This window comes from Pleurodeles waltl, chromosome 1_2, assembly GCF_031143425.1.
Source record: "Pleurodeles waltl isolate 20211129_DDA chromosome 1_2, aPleWal1.hap1.20221129, whole genome shotgun sequence".
In the NCBI taxonomy this organism is placed as follows: Eukaryota; Metazoa; Chordata; class Amphibia; order Caudata; family Salamandridae; genus Pleurodeles; species Pleurodeles waltl.
Window position 1 is genome coordinate 785,041,834 of NC_090437.1, and position 13,308 is coordinate 785,055,141.

A 13,308-nucleotide genomic window follows, 5' to 3' on the forward strand; every position below is an offset into this window, starting at 1 on the left:
TTAAGATAGGCCCCACGTGGCCTCCTGGTTGGGTCACTGTGAGCAGAACTGCCTTCAGCACCTGGCTGGGGGCCGGACTACCCCTCACTTCCAATGCCTGGCAAACCAGGACAACAGGGGACCCCAGAGCATCTGTGGCCTACTTAAGGTAGCACATCCTGTCAATCCACTCCATACCCAGGTGCCAAACCCACCAACCAAACCCAGCAGAGAGCTTGTCCTCTCCCACTGAGCCCATGCCTGGCAAACCAAGACCTTGAGGGGCCTCAGAGCATTTCCCCAAGGTTAGTATATCAGCAATGCACCAGGCAGGGGGCTGCTTAAGGTAACACCTCCTGCACAACCTCACTAATGCTGAGAACATAGCCCCCCAGCGGCAGGGCTTCCACCCTCTGTCCTGGGACCTGAACCCACAGGACCTACATGATTAGCCTACGGGCTGGACATCGCCCCACCCACCACCTCAAGCACAGAACAAAAAATAGTCCTAGGATGACATCCTACACTGCTCTCGGGCAGCTGTATACCCTGCCCAACACCTCAGGGTCCACTGCTAACCCTTCTTGGGAGCCTAGGGAGTCCTACCCCCATCTCTGATCTCCCAAGGGAACCATCGCTCCACAGGGCCACCCACCTCTATGTAATATCCGGGGCTAGCTTCCTCTCCCTACCAGACAACCAATGGGGACCATTGGAACCACAACTTTCTCACATCCCCACCAATTGTCGGGAAAAAGGCTGTAAAAATAATTACACACAGTGGGCTCCCTCACATAAAATCTGCAGTGCCTGGGTAAGTGCGAGAATTTCCTGGAGACCCTGATCACCTTCTACACCCCTAAAAGTAGGGTCCACCCCTTTACCTAGACCAATGTTATGGGTACCTAACACAGCCAATACATTTATCACTGATCAATACTTTTACATGACACGTGTGCGAGGGCTTTCCCTCCTAAATCTAGAGTTCTCCCAACAAGACCTTTGAACCCCCTCAGAGCCTTGCACTTCAGTATTTGTGCATTAATGCATAGATAATGTGTGACAAAACTGGACATATCAAATGTTAGCAACGCTCACCAGACATGGGTTGACATGTCACACCGCTGAGCACCAATGTTGGAAATTGGGTCATTAGTTGTGTGGCCAGTACAAATAATAGTTCCTCATTTGTCCTCAGTGGGAACCAAACAGCCTATTGTTGTGCTTGACTCTCACAGGGTAGCAAGGCGGAGCTGTGTAAGGCTTAATCAAGGGAGGTGGTGTGGGCCAAGAATCACCAGTCACTGGCACACAATGATAACACTCAATAAATGATTATCCAGTCAGTACTTTTTCTTTAGAGAAGAAGTATGTTTATTACACACACACTACTAAATACTATGCAATAATTTCCAAATATACATTGGCAGATGGAACATACCATAGCTGACAAGTTCAATAATGATAGATCAATTAAACATATGCAATACTCATGTAAACCCAATAGAAACATTTTTCAGAGATAACCTTTTGCATTTTGGCATTCTTCCTGGATTATAGTGCTCAGATCAGCCCCTAGGAGACACCACAATGGAAGAAATAGCATTTTGGAATGTAAGCATATGAAACCAATAGGAAAAAGCACATTTTGGTGTAACCTTACATTCTGCCCCTGGCGGGCATAACCACATCGCATATCATCATAATGAAATTACATTCAAGGCATTACACTGAATTTATATATTTGATCCCTAGAAGGTATAATACATACATTTTCAGGTATTCCAGAGATTTTAAAGCATTATTATACAACAGGCCCCTAGAGGGAAAACTACTCCCAGCTGTAGAGCAAATGCTCCAGCCATGGGAAAGCTTAAAAATGCAATTAGAACCAGTAAAGGTGATGATGTTGGAAAAGAGCACATCACGGTGAACACTTTAGCGGTGGTCCCATCCTCCTAGGACCACCACAGGATTAGCTATGGGCAAAAATATGAAGCAAATAAAAGGCCCCACAATGTATTATGGGGCGAATTTCCTGAGTGCAGTGAATATTGTAGTAGCGGCTCTCCCGCTGTGCTCGGGAGAGCCGAGCTGAGGTTTCCGGGTTTTACATGCAGTCTGGCAGTGCGTTGTTGAGGTGGGGCGCCTGTTCCCACCCTGGCGCCCCAAAATTGACTGTTTCTGGAGGGCAGCATGGAAAGCCCACCCCAAGCTACCCTGTCACTTTTGTGGTGTTTTCAGTGTATTATTGTGTGTTGGTACAAATACTTTACACATTGCCTTTGAGATAAAAGATACGCCTGACTGCTTGAGCCAAGCTACCAAGGTGGTGAGCAGGGACTATGTTAGGTGTGTGACTCCCTTACCCTGACTAGAGTGAGGGTCCTTACTAAGACAGGGTGTAAACTGACTGCCAACTAGAGATCCAATTTCTAACAACTGTTATATGGGGTTGACTGGCCACAAAAGCTAAATGACTGGATAGTAACCAGTGATTATCAGCATGGGCAGAAAAATTGTGAGAATGTCCAACTCTGGATCCTAAAGTATCAGATTATTACCAGATTCAATGAATTAGGAGGCAGGAAATGTGATGGATTGAAATGCATTCACAATGCTCAAATCAATTTCCAAGCTTTTAAAATATTTAAGGCCTGTCAAACCATTCCCTCTAGGAAAGGAATCCACCACAAAGGAAAGAAAAGATGACTCATCTTTAATTCTTGATCAAGCCAAGGCTTGTTTCAAGGGCTTAAAAGACCCCTGAATAGAGGTGTTTGGATGCCCTTCAAGCACACTGAAAGATTTTCCAGGTAAAGCTAGTTCCCCTACTATCTCCTAGACCTTCTTTAAAGTTCTTCTAATACTTTTCAGTGATTTTTGAATCCATGTAAAAATAATGTGGCAAACATTATTTCAAAGTAATGAAGGAGACATGACTAGAAAGACATTTTCTAATCCAAAGGATGCAATTCTTAATTACCTCAGGCAGATATTATTAAAATGATGCAAGCATTTAGAGGATATTCAATTCTACTTTCTCCATGTGTGAAGGAAAATTATTCTCAGAACAGTCCTAGCTTATTCAATATCTATTCTAAGAATTCAGAAGTGTATTAAGAGTGCTTCATAGCAAAATCTTGGTGAATCAAGACCAATAATCGGACATTTGTGCATTAAGGGTGATGAGGATCCGTCTGAGATCTTTGTGTGATTGGCTTAAAAACTGTCTACTTGATGATGGAGTTTGATGAGGATGATGGAATAGTCTCCTCTAGCTGTTTTATGATATTGTTTGATTCATCAATGAAGAAGTGATATATGGCATTGCATTTATGTTGTAGTGGAATGTGAGAGATAGTGTGAGAAAGTGGGTTACTAGTTGAAGTGGATGCTAATTCTCATCAAGTAATAATGACACTATTAACTTTTGGGTCCAGTAAGATCTCAATAATTTAATTCAGTGATCAACCCTTGAGTAGCTGTAGCACAGAGAAGCCAGGCTTACTTTTGAGAAATGTGTACATCACTTATCAGTGCCAAAATATTTAAAAGGTAAAAAAAAACACAACACAATTAAAATTCCCCTCCAATATGTAAAAATAGAGAACATTTTAATGAGCAAATAGACATCAAAATGGATGTAGGGGACATGAGATATGATTTTTCAAAGCTTTGGGTATTTCTATTGCCACAAAACCACAAAGCACAGAGTGCCAACCATAGGTACCTGGTCCTGCTAGACTGTCTCAAAGTCAAAAGTCAAAGCTGACCATAATGGAGCATCAGGTTCTGTCCGGTAGAAAGATTACCTTCTGACTTTGGGCCTAATTTGAACATTGAGCGATAGGGTAAATTACTCCATCGATCTTACAGAGGTGCCACCCACCAAACTGAGAAATTACAGCCAAGCAATCTGTAATTTCTTTAAGTAATTGGCTGGAGTGGCAGTTCCTGTAAATGCTTTTTGCATTTTGGTGGAAGGCTCCATCTACATGATGGAGTCATGCACCAAACTGTATTTTTTTGTATTTTAAAAAAGAAAATTCCAAAGGGAAATGTATTTTTGAAAATACAAGAGAAAATGCTTCTCTCACCAAGGGATTCCTCTCCCATGGTCAATGGAGTAGTTACCAATTTTCACTTCCCCTTATTGCCACGGTTTTGCTGGTGGTTACAGAAAGTGAAAAATTACCTTTAATTCTGCCTGTCTAAAGCAGGTAGCCAGAATTACAAGTTTACCTCCGACGGTCCTTTCTTCACAGGGCTGTCAGAGGGATTTAATCATGATGGAGAGGAGTAGTCTCTGCTGTGATAAAACCTATGGACCAGCAACATCAATTTGGGTGGGTGGACCACATTCTTGGTAGTAAGGATACTCTGCCACCATTAGAATTGGGGATCCAAAGAGAAGCACATCAACGTCGGCTGCTGAAATGTAGGAAAACATTGGAAGCCTCTACTTTGGTGGGAGGTTAAAGGATCTTGACTTTAAAGGCAGAAAACTCTGAGCAGGTACAGTCCGAAGGTCAGGCCCATGTAGATGTCATTGTTGGCAGTGTGCTGCTTGTGGTTGCTCCCAGTAAAGTCCTCTACTTTTGGACTTAGAAACTTTTTTGGAAGTCATCATTCATTCGGGGGCATACTAGCAAGTTGAGCCCCGCCTGCAGTTCATTGTCAGCAGTTGTGACTCATCAGCTGTCCAGTGGTAGCCTCTGATTCTTTTGAAAAAAAATCAAAAAGTTTTAAAGTTCCAGCATGTATGTTTAGGTAGGAGGAGTACACTCTACCACTTATCCAAGGGGACCAGGACCTTGAGGACACCACTTGGGGGTTAGGAGTAACTCCAAGGGAATCCACTATCAGGATCCAGGGGGAAGGCGATTTGGAACTGGTCAGCTGGGCTCTTCCGGAAGGGGGACTTCTTGTAGCTTTATTTATCTTGTAGCTTGACAGAATGCTAGCCAACTATCCCTGGAGTCCACTCTTCTGTTCTGGGTTCAAGTAGGAGAATGTCCAGTCTTTGGGGTTTCCCTCCACAGGCTACGGTAGGTGCAGCCTTCTTTCTGAAGTCCAAAATGGGTTCAGCAGGTGCAGTTCTCCTTCTGTCTTCCCAGGTCCAGCAGTGTACTGAAGAGAAGAGACCTCCTTGTCCAATAGGGAGAAATATCCCCAGAAGAAACCCTACCCACTTCGACATTTCCTGAGGGTTGGCCTTAAAAGAATCCCAAATTGCCCTGCATTGTCAAAATCCAACTTGGAAGAACCATTTGTTCCCTGGTCATAGCTCTACACACACCCTAGAGGTGTGTCTAGAGAAATGAGGCACTCCCCCTGCAAGGTAGGGGTGGGTGATATATTTTGCTCCATGGGTGGAACTGGTTGAATTTTGGTCACTTTGTGCTATGCTTGTAATGCAAATTTCCCACCAAATTCTGTCAACCACCGAATGGTGGAATTTGTTTTTCTCATGCACGGCTCAAAAACAGTAAGTTGGTGATCGAGATTTGGCATGCTCCAGCGTGATCTTTGGTCATTAGGAAGGCACCTGGCAAGATTTCTTTAACATGGGCAGTCGCAACAATTCACTGTCAAAAAGCTGCCACTCGAGTAGAACATCTACTTGAGTGACAGCAAAATCAACTTGAGAAGTTGCGTTCACTGGTGCTCTGTGTGGTACTGTTTGCACTGATTTTTCAGCATGAAATGAGCTCCTGGAGTTAACCAAATAGCATGAGCAGCTAGGCTTGCCCATTTCCCCATTCACTGAATTCTGAAGAATTTCAGCATTTTTTGGGTGCCATTCTGGCTACTTGGACAATGGCAGGCCTAAAAGTGAGTTATAGCTGCATGTGACAGGGGATGTTGCTCCAAAGCTTGTCCATTTGATAGGACTTTCCCAACGCAATCCTCTCAGAAGAAGGTCATACTTCCTCCCCTCTCCTATGTCTTTTTGTTTCCTTTCCTGGTAGCCATTCAGGCCTCCCAGCAGGCTGCCTGGTTACAGTGTGAGTATTAACTCTGATAAGGCTACTTGAGGCTTTAGGCAGGAAAATACTGACTTTTAAAAGTGCATTTTAAAAATAGCAGTTTAAAGTTTGACTTGACCATCAGATCTGATTTTAAATCCCTCTTAATTCCAGTCTTTGAACCATGGTTCTAGCTATTCCCAAACTGAAGTTATGAATGATAAGGTGTTAGTATGTAACCTAGTGCTTTTCGATGAGACAGACAGTCTTGCTGTTGTGAAAATGACTTTGAGATTTTTCACTGCCAAGATATATAAAAATTAAGAATGTCCTAATTTTTAAATGCCATGCACCCTGCCTATGATCATTAAGGGCCTACCTTAGAAGCAACATATAACTATTAAAAAAGAAGACTAAGGTCTGTTAAAAGAGTGAGTTTAACAAGTCGAAGTAGCAGTTGTAAAACTGACATGATAAGCTGTTGTGGCAGGCCTAGAGTCATGTTTTACATAGTCACTTTAGTGAGGGCACAATAAGTGCTGCAGTCCACTAGTGCCATTTGACTTGCAGGCCCTGGGTACACAAGTCACAAATGCTAGGGATATATAGGTAAGTTAAGTATGCCAGTCAGGGAGCAGCCAATAGCAAACATGTTTTAGGGGTGAGAGCACTTTCACTGTGGCTTGGCTAGCAGGACCACAGTGTAACAGAGTTGAAACTCAGCAGTATCAGTCCACAAATTGAAGGAGGGGTTATCATGCAAAAAGAGGTCTTTCCTTACAAATGGATTTAGAAAGTGATCAGTACTATGTTTGGTATCCTTGAAAAGTGTTCTGCTTTTTTTTAATAGAGTTAAGAACTAGTTATCATATAATATGTTGCTTTGGATGTGGTGATGAATTTTCTTTCCATTAAATGACCAGATCTCATTTGCAAAGGGTGAATACAGGACTGGGGTGATGGGTAGAAATTGTATAATCTGTGGAAAACTGGATTGTTCTTGAACTGGATTTATTTGTGGGAATTAACTGGGACCCCATGCACTCCTGAGATAATGAGCCAGGTGTTTTTCTATGTTTGCATATTGTGGGAAACATGATGGTTTACATTAAAGAGACTGAAGATTAAATCTAAATATAGCAAAAACGACATTAAGACTAGAGGGAAAATCAGTAAATAAGAGGTTACACATGTAGAAGTGGAGGTCAGTATAGGTATTTTATAGCTGTATGGATATATTCCACGTATTGTTAATTCTAAAACATGTTTATTGTTATATTACATATGCTTTAAAAGAGTTTGAAATACACCTATACATTGAGTATAAGGCGTTCTATTACATTGTTTTATTGCTACAGAGACATTGGTATGTCCTTGTGCTTTTGAAAGAATTCATGACTCAGCATGTACTACTTCTTTTTTATTTGTAGCTCACTGCTTCCTTTCAACTCAAGGGGCTCATTATTTTTTGTCTCCTGGCTTTTATAAATGAGCTTTGTTGTTACAAGGCCCTGGAAAGCTATATTTTAATTGACATTGCGCTTTGAAACTCATGAGCAAGTACATGGAACTTAAGAAACATGTATCGAAGTTCTCACAATCTATAGACACAAATGTGTTTTATTTTTTTTTCCTCACAGGAAAGAAACAACATTCATTTTTATATAGACAATGGCATGTATAGTCATGCTGTTTTTCTCTGACAAATTTGCTAATTACCTAGCCCATTAGTTTGAGGAATGTGCCTTATCTTAGATACCAAGGCTACAGAGAGCAGGTGACCACCACTGATATCTAAGCATTGAAACACAGTAGTGGCCATCGCAAATCTCAAGGGGGTGCAGGGAGGAGGGAGAAGAGGGAAGAATAATTTTTAAAAACTTACCTGTTCTGCTGCTGGCTGCCTCACTCCTCTTCTTGCTCCTGGTGGTGTCCAGCAGTCCCTGGGACAGCAGCACAGACTCCCCACACAATCCTGGTTCCGCTCTCATTCTTTATCTGCAAAAAGAACAGATGATGGACAGAATGCTGAACAATTCAAACATTCACCTTCAGTCAGAAAGATCTAGGTTTAATCCATTGTATTTTTGCTCACCACACCACCCCTGTTCGGACCCAGCCATATGCAAATCAGTCTTGACCCTGTTACTCATGGGAACAGTCCAGCCCGAACTGCCAAGCCAGGTCCTCCCTGGATAGGAAACAAGCATCCTAGTACTGTTTTCAGGGTATCACCCTGCAGCAGGAGATAAAACAGGAGTTCTACCAATTTTCTGGCTTTCCGCATGTGCTTGGTGCATTTGACTGCACCCTTGTCTGACTAAATGTGCAGGCCTCAGTGGACCACCGGGGACTATTTACAAAAATTTTGGCCAAGTATCCTAGGAGCGTCCATGATGCCCACATATTCAGGCACAGCAGGATCAACAAACAATTCCAGACGGCCAATATAGAAATGGCCTACTTGTGGGTAAGTCAACAAACCTAGCAATATACACACAACACACCAACCCTGTAGGACACACAAGACATACACCACTCCAAAAACACATGGCCAGGGTAACACAGATGTGCAGGTAACAACAAATATGCACCATGCTGCAGTACAGCACAATCAGTGCACAGCACAAACACATACACCCAAATGCATGTAACACACCCATAACTTGACAGGCACACCATGTGAAGGACAGGTGCAGATATGAACCCTTTGCTAACAGAAGATGTACACATACTACTACAAGTGCCCACAGGTTGCCTACTACATACACTTCACACACACATACACAATACACCAAACAAAGAATAGCACAGCAAAGTGAATGATATATCCCATGCTCATGTAACGTAAGTCACACATAGGCACAGACCCCTTAAATCATGCAGTGCAAGTCTCTGCCAGAACAAACATCAAATGCCAGACAACTGGTGCCAAAACCAACTACATTGCATCAACACATCCCTGACTTACCTGTAGTGTGCATATACATCTGCCTGATCAATTGGGTCACACACATAGGAAAACAACATCAACGGCCATCACATACCTTGTGCCAGATTTGTGAGAAGTGGCACCACACCTACTCTAGTGCCACCTCACATGCACCACTTACTGGCCCACAACACCATCATGTCTGTAAAGTAAACAATAAATGGCCCACCATGGGGCAGAGTCACTGTTAGGCAGTGCAGATCATGGATGCCATAGGGGAACCCAGTAGGAGTATAAAGGACATCACTGATCTTACATGGAGTGTGCTAAGGGACAAATTTGCCAAGTAGCTTGACTTCATCCCAAAACCTGCACTGTGTATGTGTTGACAGTATAAAGGTTGATATATGTATTGGAAGACAGGAGAGACACTGGTAGTAATGTTGACCATCCTGAAACAATGGGGTACACACCCTTGGATACCTGATGGCTTGCACAAACATCAGCTGCCACTTAAGATCACTAAGGGACCTCTGGAAGAGGCCCCAGTGCCATTGTCATGGGATGCACTGTATGTACAAGTTGGCGGATGGCCACTCTTTTGTAACTTGAAGCCACATTGTAAGTCAGGCACCCTCCCATGAAGCACTTAGCGTGGAAGGGGCATGCAATGTGTGTTGCTGTAGGTCTGTCACCACAAAATACATAGCATGATGATGCTAGGGTGCCATTTGAAGGTTGCAATAAGGAAATAGACTGTGATTTGACCTCATATGAATGCTCCACCTATGCATGCTGCATACTGCTGCAAAGAGCCAATTTTCCATCAAAACAGTATATGTATAGGAAGGTGGTTCTTCCTGAACAGATACATCTGCCTTCACATGGCAGCTAGCCAAGGACCCTGGTACAAGGTTTGCAGTGTTGGTGCATGGCTGCATATTAGGCACCGGCGTGGGGATGACAAAGGGTTGCCTAGTAACATGTCACACATGGTGCATTCCTGCTTAGTGAAAATGATGTAGCACAGTGCTGCCAATGTCAGAGCTGTGCTGTGCATTGTCACCTACTCATTAAAATGGGCCTAAGTGTTGCACTTCATCTGTAATGACATATGCCAAAATGGCTGGGATGTCCAAGCTCTGTAGGGCTACCATGTTGTCACCACATCTGACCCCCATTGTGTTGTGAGGATGTGTCATGTCCTCTCTAGTGATAGCACACTGATACAAAGGTGCACTACTCAACACATGGTACATACATACTGAGCATCAGCTAGGACTCCAAATTATATGTCCCATGTCCTTGAGCCAATACCCAGGATTGTCATGTTCAACAACACAATGCTAATAAAACGTAGCACAAGGCCAGGAACTTACACCACAACACAACACATATGAGTCACAAACAACTCCAAATAACAACTGCCATGCTACATAACAAACCTCTTGCAACCCCTAACAACAACCCACACCTTTTATCTTTTGCAGCAGATCAGGGTTATGGCATACAGCCATGGATGATGAACCCATTTGCAAGCCCAAAGAGGGCAACAGAGCATGCATACAATGAGGGACACCGTATGACCCACAATATTGTGGAAAGACCATTTGGAATACAGATTCAGGTTCCTGGACCTGACAGGAGACAGCCTCCTATATGCCCCACACATTGTGGGAAAAATCATCCTGACGTGCTATCCTGTACAACATATGTATGTGGATGAACTTTCCAATGTATGACCAGGTTGATGACCTGCCTGAGGAGGAGGAGGATGGTGGTGACATCATGGAGGGGGAACAGCACAACACAGCTGCTGGGGTACATCAGAGACAGCACATAGTTGACAACTTTTACTCTTAAGGACCACTGAATTCACCTTGTTAATTTTGTAAATAAACAATTCACATATACAACCAATTCTGCTTTGGTCTCTTCAATTTCCACTACATATACCATAGGAATGTGAGTCTAACCTTAGGGAGCATGCTACAAATACGAATCTGACAAGTACTTTTGCGACATCATATGTGATGTGTAAGATTGTACTGCCACCATCACACACATCACCAACAGCCTAATCACTAGTATGTGGCAACTGAAGGACACAATCCTTGGACCGCAACATATTTTGTACATCCATGTTGCCAGCCTGTTAATCAATAGCTCATCACACACAACTTCATCATGTCCAAATAGGATGTATGCAAGTGGCCCCCACATGTGGTAGTGTATGTCAAATAATTGAAATTAAGGCCCTCATTATGAACATGGCGATCTGGGCCGCCATATAACATTCGTGGCAGAACCGCAACTGGTGTAACTTGGCCACCGCCAGGCTTCCGACGCCAGGCAGCCTGGTGATGGCAGAGTTACATATCAGACAGGGCAGCGCTGCAAGCAGTGCTGCCCGCAGGACAATGTTCCGGTTCCACCAGCCTTTCCCTTGCGGTTTACCCTGCCATGGAAAAGCTGGCGGAATGGGTGCCTTGGGGCCACCTTGGGGGCACCTGCACTGCTCATATACTTGGCATGGGCAGTGCAGGGGCCCCCGTGCACAGCCCATCCCGTATGTCACTGCCACACTGCTACACACCTCCACAATGTACAGGCCCAGCATTCAGCTGGCCGGCTCGCAGAAACACTGTTTCCGCCCGCTGGCCCAGATGAATGAACATTATGTGGCCGGCGGAGTCTTCTGCGTGCTGGCGGTCTTTTGTTGACCGCCAGCGTCGAACACGGTAGGTTTTCCCGCCTAGTTTATAATGAGAGCCTAAGTCATGTTGGAGCTGAACATTGTCACAACTCAGTGTGAGAGTTGCAATGGCTGCATGGAACATGTGTGACAAGGGGGGACATCACTGGTAGTCTCAAAATTATGATGCTAAGGCAGTGTTGTCATTACATTTATCAGGGCCATTGTCTTTTCTGGAATGTGAGTTTGAGTGCATGTGTAATTTTATTTAGCAGTGCAAGCTACTAACCTGTACAGATTCCACACAACACTGGCATAGGTGGTTGCCTGTCTCCATTAAACAGTCACTAACTTGCTATTGGAGGCTCATTGCCATCTTACTTCTGAAACATTGTTCCTGTACATCCTGGTTGCAGTCTATCACCCTGTTGGCCCTCCTGACTGTCACATGAGGGGAAGCTCAGGTGGCACAATTGGCAGTGTCATATCTACTAGGTGTGATGTAAATCCTTTTGGTGGCTTGACACCATCTTGTTATTATCAACTTTCCCTATGTATCCATTTGCATGATAGGGCCTTTCAATGGGTGTTGCAGTGGTCAAGCCACAGCAACACACATTGAAATATGCTCCTGTCCCAGTCTTACATGTGTCACATACACCGAGTGGTACTGATATCTTACAACACCAAAGGGATGGCATTGCCAAGACACTATGCTGTTGTTTCCTTTGATAGCTCCTCATATTGATGTATGTGTATGTGTGTTACATTGCATAGCACACATGGAACTAGCAGATTTCCATTTCATCTTCTGTCTATGCTGAAAGGTGCTCCTTCCTACACTATTATGATCTGCCCCTCAATGAAGCCATCCTTGCACTATGATGCAAGAGATGCAGCATAGTTCCAGTACAGCTAAATTGACATGGGCACAGGGGTGGACCCAGGGATGGCCAGCATGGGTATCATTTGTTGCTGTGTACATCATTTTCTATATGACAGTGCCTGATGGTAAATTAGTTTCTGGACATAGCCAGTTAACTGGAGTTGAACTTAGGGCAGGCCTGGAGCTAATATGATGGTGATTTTGCAGGTAGTCATACTGGTGCATACATAGACCCTCATTACAAGTCCGGCAGTCCTATAACCACCTGACTGCCATTGTCTATATGACCACCCCCAACAGCGAAGGTGGTAGTGGCATTTGTTGTCCATGGGGAATGCCCCGTGGTCCAATGGCCTGGCACTGGCAGGTTTCCAGCACCATACAGACTGGCAATACCACCTGTCTTGTGATACCAGACCAGTATTACAATCAGCCCTTTTCCACCAGCCTTTGCATGGCGGTGGAACCCCCAACCAATGATAGGTGATGATGTGGAGTGTTGTGCCCCTGGGTGCCCCTGCACAGCCCATGTACCGTGCATTGGCAGTGCAGGGGGACCCATGCCCTGCCCCTTTGCCCTTTCCACTGCCTAATTTGCAGGGCTAAGAGCAGCATGTCCTTTCACACCCAATGCACCCCAAGACTGGCACTGACTCTATTTGATCCATCAACAATGTTGTTCTTAGTGCTGCGCAGAGTTACCAGAGCTACTATGAGCTGACAGATTTGGACCCACTATCCCAACGTACGACTCATACTGCCAACTGCAAAAGGTACACTGCACAAGCACTCTTACCAACACCAGACTTGCCCATGCACCTTCCCCGTCCGTCAATGTGAAATT